This window comes from Oryzias latipes, chromosome 3, assembly GCF_002234675.1.
Source record: "Oryzias latipes chromosome 3, ASM223467v1".
Taxonomy (NCBI): domain Eukaryota; kingdom Metazoa; phylum Chordata; class Actinopteri; order Beloniformes; family Adrianichthyidae; genus Oryzias; species Oryzias latipes.
In genome coordinates this window covers 36,270,020-36,276,019 of record NC_019861.2, presented here as the reverse complement: position 1 = coordinate 36,276,019, position 6,000 = coordinate 36,270,020, and the positions used below count along the sequence as shown (strand labels likewise).

At 39.3% G+C, this 6,000-nt stretch overlaps 1 long non-coding RNA gene across 1 annotated transcript in view; it reads left to right on the top strand.

The window, feature by feature from the left end:
* The first annotated feature begins 1,179 nt into the window (after positions 1-1,179).
* Positions 1,180-6,000, top strand: part of LOC111947175 — a 56,518-nt gene continuing 51,697 nt past the window's right edge. The window contains exons 1-2 of the long non-coding RNA XR_002873001.1: positions 1,180-1,309; positions 4,464-4,592. This is a non-coding gene — a long non-coding RNA (uncharacterized LOC111947175). The remainder of the gene's footprint in view (positions 1,310-4,463; positions 4,593-6,000) is intronic.

Genomic DNA, 6,000 nt, shown 5'->3' with positions numbered 1-6,000 from the left:
CTGCCATCAAAAAACTTCAAAATGAGCATAAACGGACCCCTAAGAGACATCCGTGCAAACTAGTTTTTCAAAGAGACTTATAGGAAAACCGTGGTTTCATTTTTAATGGACGTTTAATCACCACGACTTTTTTAAGTAGAGCCTATAACCTGTCTTGAAAATGTGCGCGTCAACGTGAACACGAGAGAATTGGACGCGGAACCCCAAAACACGCTTCTTTGGAAGTGGTTGCTTGAATCCTTTTTGCTGAGGGTGATGTAAGTGCGAGTGAGCACAAGGTAAATAAAGGTGGAGTGGTTCAGTCGCAGTGCGGTTAATTCTGACAGTGAGGAACGTTGGAATCAGCTGATTAAACCTCATCCTCCAATCTCCAGAATATGCACCAGAGCGTCTCCAACCACAGCAAATGGACGGCGTTTTGGCACGGCGCCGTGGTACAGGCTGACGTTGACAGCAGCTCCATCTGGACCCACAGAGACCAACTTTACTGTCCATTCATCCAAGCCCGTGTTCTGGAAAAGTCTCACAGGCCCGTCTGTCACGGTCTGTGCGGTTCAGTCGGTCCGAGGTGAATTCTGCTTTGCTGGACAGAGACGGCGTGAACCGTTTCCCCACTCAGTTCTTGCCAGAATCTCTCAAAATGATTCAACTATTTTTACGACAAAGGAACAAGGAACTGTGGATGCTACATGTTACAGAACATATTTAAAATCTCAAACTTAGTTTAAAATTTTAAAGAAAGGCTTTTAATATGGTCAGTCTTAGATCATTCAATAACATGTTTCCCATCAGCCATTGTGCTTCTGTCACAATTTTGTGGAGAATTTGTAAGGAATGGTCTCAAACTTATAACATTTTTTAATACCACAAACTGTTGATATTTACATCAAGATTTAAATCTGAATGCCACCTATTCTAAATGAGCAACAGACGTTTGTGTGGACATAAAAATTTTTGATCAACTTGGTTTCCAACAAGCTTGCTGGGAAGATTAAGGGGCGTGTCTTATCGCGTGATGACGTCATGTCTGATTTTCATTGTTGGGGTAAAAATAGGGAAGATGTTTTTAAATATGTTTAATTTCCATTAAACTATTTTGTTTTTTTGAATAAAAAAAGTTTATTGATGAAAAAACAATCTGTATTTTTCATTTTTCTTTTCATTTTTGAGGGACTATTTTCTCGTGTGTCCCTCCGCCCTCCAGCCCCCATTCTCAGCACACCGTCCGCTCCGCCTCGTTTCTCCAGTTCGGGAAACCAGCGTCGCCTAGAGAGTGGGACCGACCGACACCGGTGTGACTCATGACATCGTAAGTTCATCGAAAACACAAACCAAATAGAAACCTTTGGGAAAAAGAAATGCTTCAGAAACACAAAATAAAAAGAAACCTCCAAACAAAGTGTTGTTTTTCGGACTGTGAAACAGATTCACCAGTTTTCTAACTTTCCTTTTTTATTAGTCATTCAGTTACGGTTGAATAGTTTATATGGTAAATTAAATGTTCAACTTTTATAATAAAAGTTACTAATGTTTAGTGGGAATGTGTGTAAACTGTCTGAACAGGTCAGTTTTCCCTCCAAACACAAACTGACATAAACAGGCTTTTGATGCTATGGTTAGCATGTTAGCTAATGCTTTTGCCGCGCGAATTGCGTTTGGTGAGAACTTAGTTAGTTTTACCCTAAACGTAACCCTTCTTCTGGTCCCTTCGGCTCAGATAAAACTTCAGTTCTGGCCGCACATATTTGATAAAATGACCCGTGAAAAGTCACTTTCTTATGGCATTGCGTTTTATTAGCCGTAAGTGAATTCAACTATCCGCACGTGCTTGTTTGTTTAACGAGAATGAGGATTTTTGGGAAAAAAACATTTGTTGAAAAGTAACATTTATTTATTTTATTTATACATTTCTGCCAACAGACCGAAGCCCGTTATAGTATGAATTCTCACACTTTCCTGAAGGAAAAGGACTTTAATCTGATGTCTGCAGACATAACAGCGAAGAGAACTATAAACTCTGTTAAACCAGAAGGATGGCTGTTAATCAGCAGAAGAAGGAATAGCAACTCTGGTCATTTAAAAGAATATGGACCCCTCTTTTATTTTATATCTCAGCATTACCTTATTATAAAAAATAAATAAATTTAAAAACTAAAAAAAAAAATGCTTAAAAATGCTAAATTAAATTGATTGATTTCCAATGACATTACTTCACTTTCTCCAAAAATGATGGATTAATGATTTTTTTCTAATGAAACATAATTTGCACATATTTTTAACTTTTGATACTTAATCATTTTTTGCTATGAAGATTTTTGAAACATTTTTATGTTTATTTTACTGATATAGTATTATTTTTCAACTATGTACATGATTTTTATAATTGACATAATCAGTATATATCTTAGATAACCAATCTGCATTTTCCATGTTGATTTCTAAAATAGTTATTTTGTAGATAATATTTTAAGTAATTCATCTTTGTCTTGTGCTTTATTGATACCTAAGGATTTTTAATTCTGTCTGATAAAGATATGATCCGGATATTGATAAATCATGTAATAAAATGGTTACGGTATAACAGGGGTGGGATTATATAAATTCACTTCCTTCCATTCCCTTTCAAGCAATATTTATTAATATGTCTAATTATCCTAAGTTTGATACGTCATTGTATGAATGTATAACTGATGATTGTAATGTTTTTGTGTACTATTCTTATTTGATAGCTTGAAATAAACCATTTCAAATCAAAAATCCAATATAAATATACCAAATAAATATAATGGTAAATTAAAAAAAAGAAGTTTATTATTTCAAAGCCTATTTTCAAATCTTAAACTTAAAAAATGGTCAAGGTGAGGCAGACTTTTGACACAACTTTCATTCATTCTCCGACTTTGTTTATATGGTTGAAAAGTTCCCGCCAATCGACCACTTTTGTTTGTGTTCCAACACAAACCTTGACAAAGATGGAAAAAAAAAATTAAAATCTATCTCCACTTCCATGATGAGGATCTAGAAACTGCTGAGCTGGATCAAACTGTGATTTTTGTTCGGAACTGAGAGGGTTTATCACTGTTGAAGTGAGGACATGTTTTGATTGGTTCGACCTCTTAAAGAGCCATTTAGGTCAGATTCTCACTGACCATGGCCCACTGGGAGCCACTGAGTCTTAGAAAAGGACAGAACTGCTTTGAATTATGTTCTTACTAGTTTGTCAAAAACACATAATGATTGTGTTTTTGTAAAACGTAAACATGAGGAAAAAAATCACTATTTCCTTTTCTAAATATGAAACAGGTGTTACATTTTTACAGTTTTTTTAATCATAAATCTGCAAACCTTACTAAACTTAAAGCAGAGCTAACTAAGATACTCATGCTTGTTTTTTTAAACTTTAAGGGACACTTAAAGTCCTCTAATTATTTTGGAAATTGGACAGTCCACCTTAAAACCTTGCACGGACAAACCGCTAACTATTTTTCTAACCTTTTAACTCCCTACATTCGTTGAGGTCCACAGATATGGGTTTTAAAGGGCCTATACAATGATGTTCTTATGCCTTTTATAGCAGACAATATCCATATATATGATGACATAAAAAAGAACAATTTTGTTAAATATGAGTTTTTTGACTGAGGTTTTTCCCAACCCGGAAGTAAGACGACTCGATCTCTGAGGCTCCGCCTTTCACTACTTGTGTGTGCCGCCCATTCCATGACATCATCCTAGAGCCGACCTCGGCCGTGTGTCTGCATTTCAAACTAAACAAACAACATCTGAACTTTTGCAAAGATGGATGTGCCTATTGTACATATCAAAGAAAAAGCGTTTAGCCGATCACCGCTAGCTCCACCGAGAAAGTGCGTTTGCATGCTAGCCTGGGGGCGGAGCTGGCACTACAGACTCTTCCTGGAATGGGCGGTTCCTCACTGGTCTACATCAGCTCGTGAGAACCGGTTTGTTTTTCGTGGATTGGGAGGGGTTAGTGCTCAGAGAGCAGGTATTTAGAGGAATACTCATTAATGCATGCATGATCAAAATACCGCTTTAGGGTAACTTTGATGACGGGCGACTATTCATGACGTCATCAAGAGTTAGTCCAAATTTGAAGACACTATTTTTCCATATCCAACGATCTTGGAGGGATAAATGTAGGGGTGGGGAGAAGCTGTACGGTTAAGGAAAGAATACAGATTCCTCCTTGTAGTTGGGGTTAGACTGATGATGGTTGAGTCTCTAAACTTGATTGGTGGAGACAGTTTGATGGTAGGACTTACTCAAAATGAGACCTTTAACATAAAGATGCAGTGATTGGATGAAGTTGTGTCAAAAAAAAGTTGCAAGAATTGATGGAATTTGAAGGAATTTGTGCGATAGTCCTGGAGGGTATCGAGTTGCTCTGCTTCCACTGTGTTTATGTATGCTGGTTTCAATCCTGTGACTTCTTTTCTCTCCAGATGAACCCCAACATGCCTCAAGAACCAAAGTGGAGCCGCTCAGGTTCTCCTTTATCCAGGACTTTGCAGCAGAATCCTTCAGAAAAAGCACCAGAAGATTCTCCAGACTAACCGCCCCTTTTTCACGAGGTAGGAAGTAGGGTTGGGCGATGTCCCTTAAATTGGCCATTGACGATGTTTGCTGTCAACCATCGGGATGGACGATGACATCGTCCGGGGGGGGGGGGGGGGGGGGGGGGGGGGAGATTTTTTAATTTTTCGTTCTTATATAACTGCTATTCGTTTTTTTTGCTTTTTTCATTTTATTTCCCAACTAATGACTAATCCGCGATGATCCAGTATAAACTGAGGGAAGTGACTTTAACAAAAAAAAGTAACAAACAAAATAGAAAAGAAGTGGTCGGCTCCCGCACTTCACTAGTGAAGTCGACCGGCGGAGTGCGGACTTAAAGCTTTGTGTTTGATGGGAAGGGGGGGGGGGTGCTTTGTTACATGAGCGCTATGTGTGGGAGATTTAAGACTGCGATCCGTCCCGCAGCTCTAGGGGTACAAGCAACCGAACTCAGAACCGGGTCTAGAAGTGTGTGTCTGAGCACAGATCGTCAGCACACACAGCGGTTTGAGCTTCAAAGCAGAAATGTCGCTCAGTCCTTAGAAAACATTCAAACAATCACGCGGATTTGTGATTCCAGTCGTGTCCCGACTAAATAAAGGCTGATGTTATTCTTACATGTTTACGTGCAGCCAGCAAGCAGCACCACCCAAAGCTAATGTTGTTAGCCCGTGTTAGCATACTGCTAATCCTGGCTTCTTTCCGGCTCCGTCCAGAAAAAGCACTGACCACACGGATTAAAATTCAAATGATGAGCGAACAGGTGCTTCATAATAACCGTAACATTATTAAAAGCACGTTTAGAAGATCATCTCGTATTTTACCGAGTTGACATGTCAATGTATAAAGCCGCTCGGCGCTGTTTAACATTGTTTTGTATTGAATTGTTAAATTCAATAAAGTTTGAAAAAAAAAAAGCCGCACGTCGGAATTTATATCCTTCCGGTTTTCAAACCCTACTGCGCATGTGCGAATGATTTATTCCGACGGAAAGTGTGACCTTAGTGAACGTTTTTATATTCTGAAAACATTTTTCTGGGCCCATGTACACGGTTGGATTCTAATCCGACCATCGATCCCATCAAGATATTTTGTACATGTAACCGCGGCTTATGGTGTCGACGCGCAACGTGGCGGGGGCGTGGCATCACGATGGTGGTCTCTCCATCGGGATGTCAGTCACCCATCACGATGGACGATGATATATTCAAGGTGTGTGTTGAAAAAGCAGAGCTGGAAGGAAAGCTTCTATGAAGAGATAAAGGGGGGAGGATAAAACCGGCAGCATGAAGAGCTCTTATTTAAAGACGGGATAATGAGGCACAGCGCCTGTTTGCTCAGAGTAATGTGCTGCACACCTTTAGACTCGTGCACACATGGCGGCGAGCTCCCTCTCATTGGTGCACCAACCTGCCAGTCATCGCC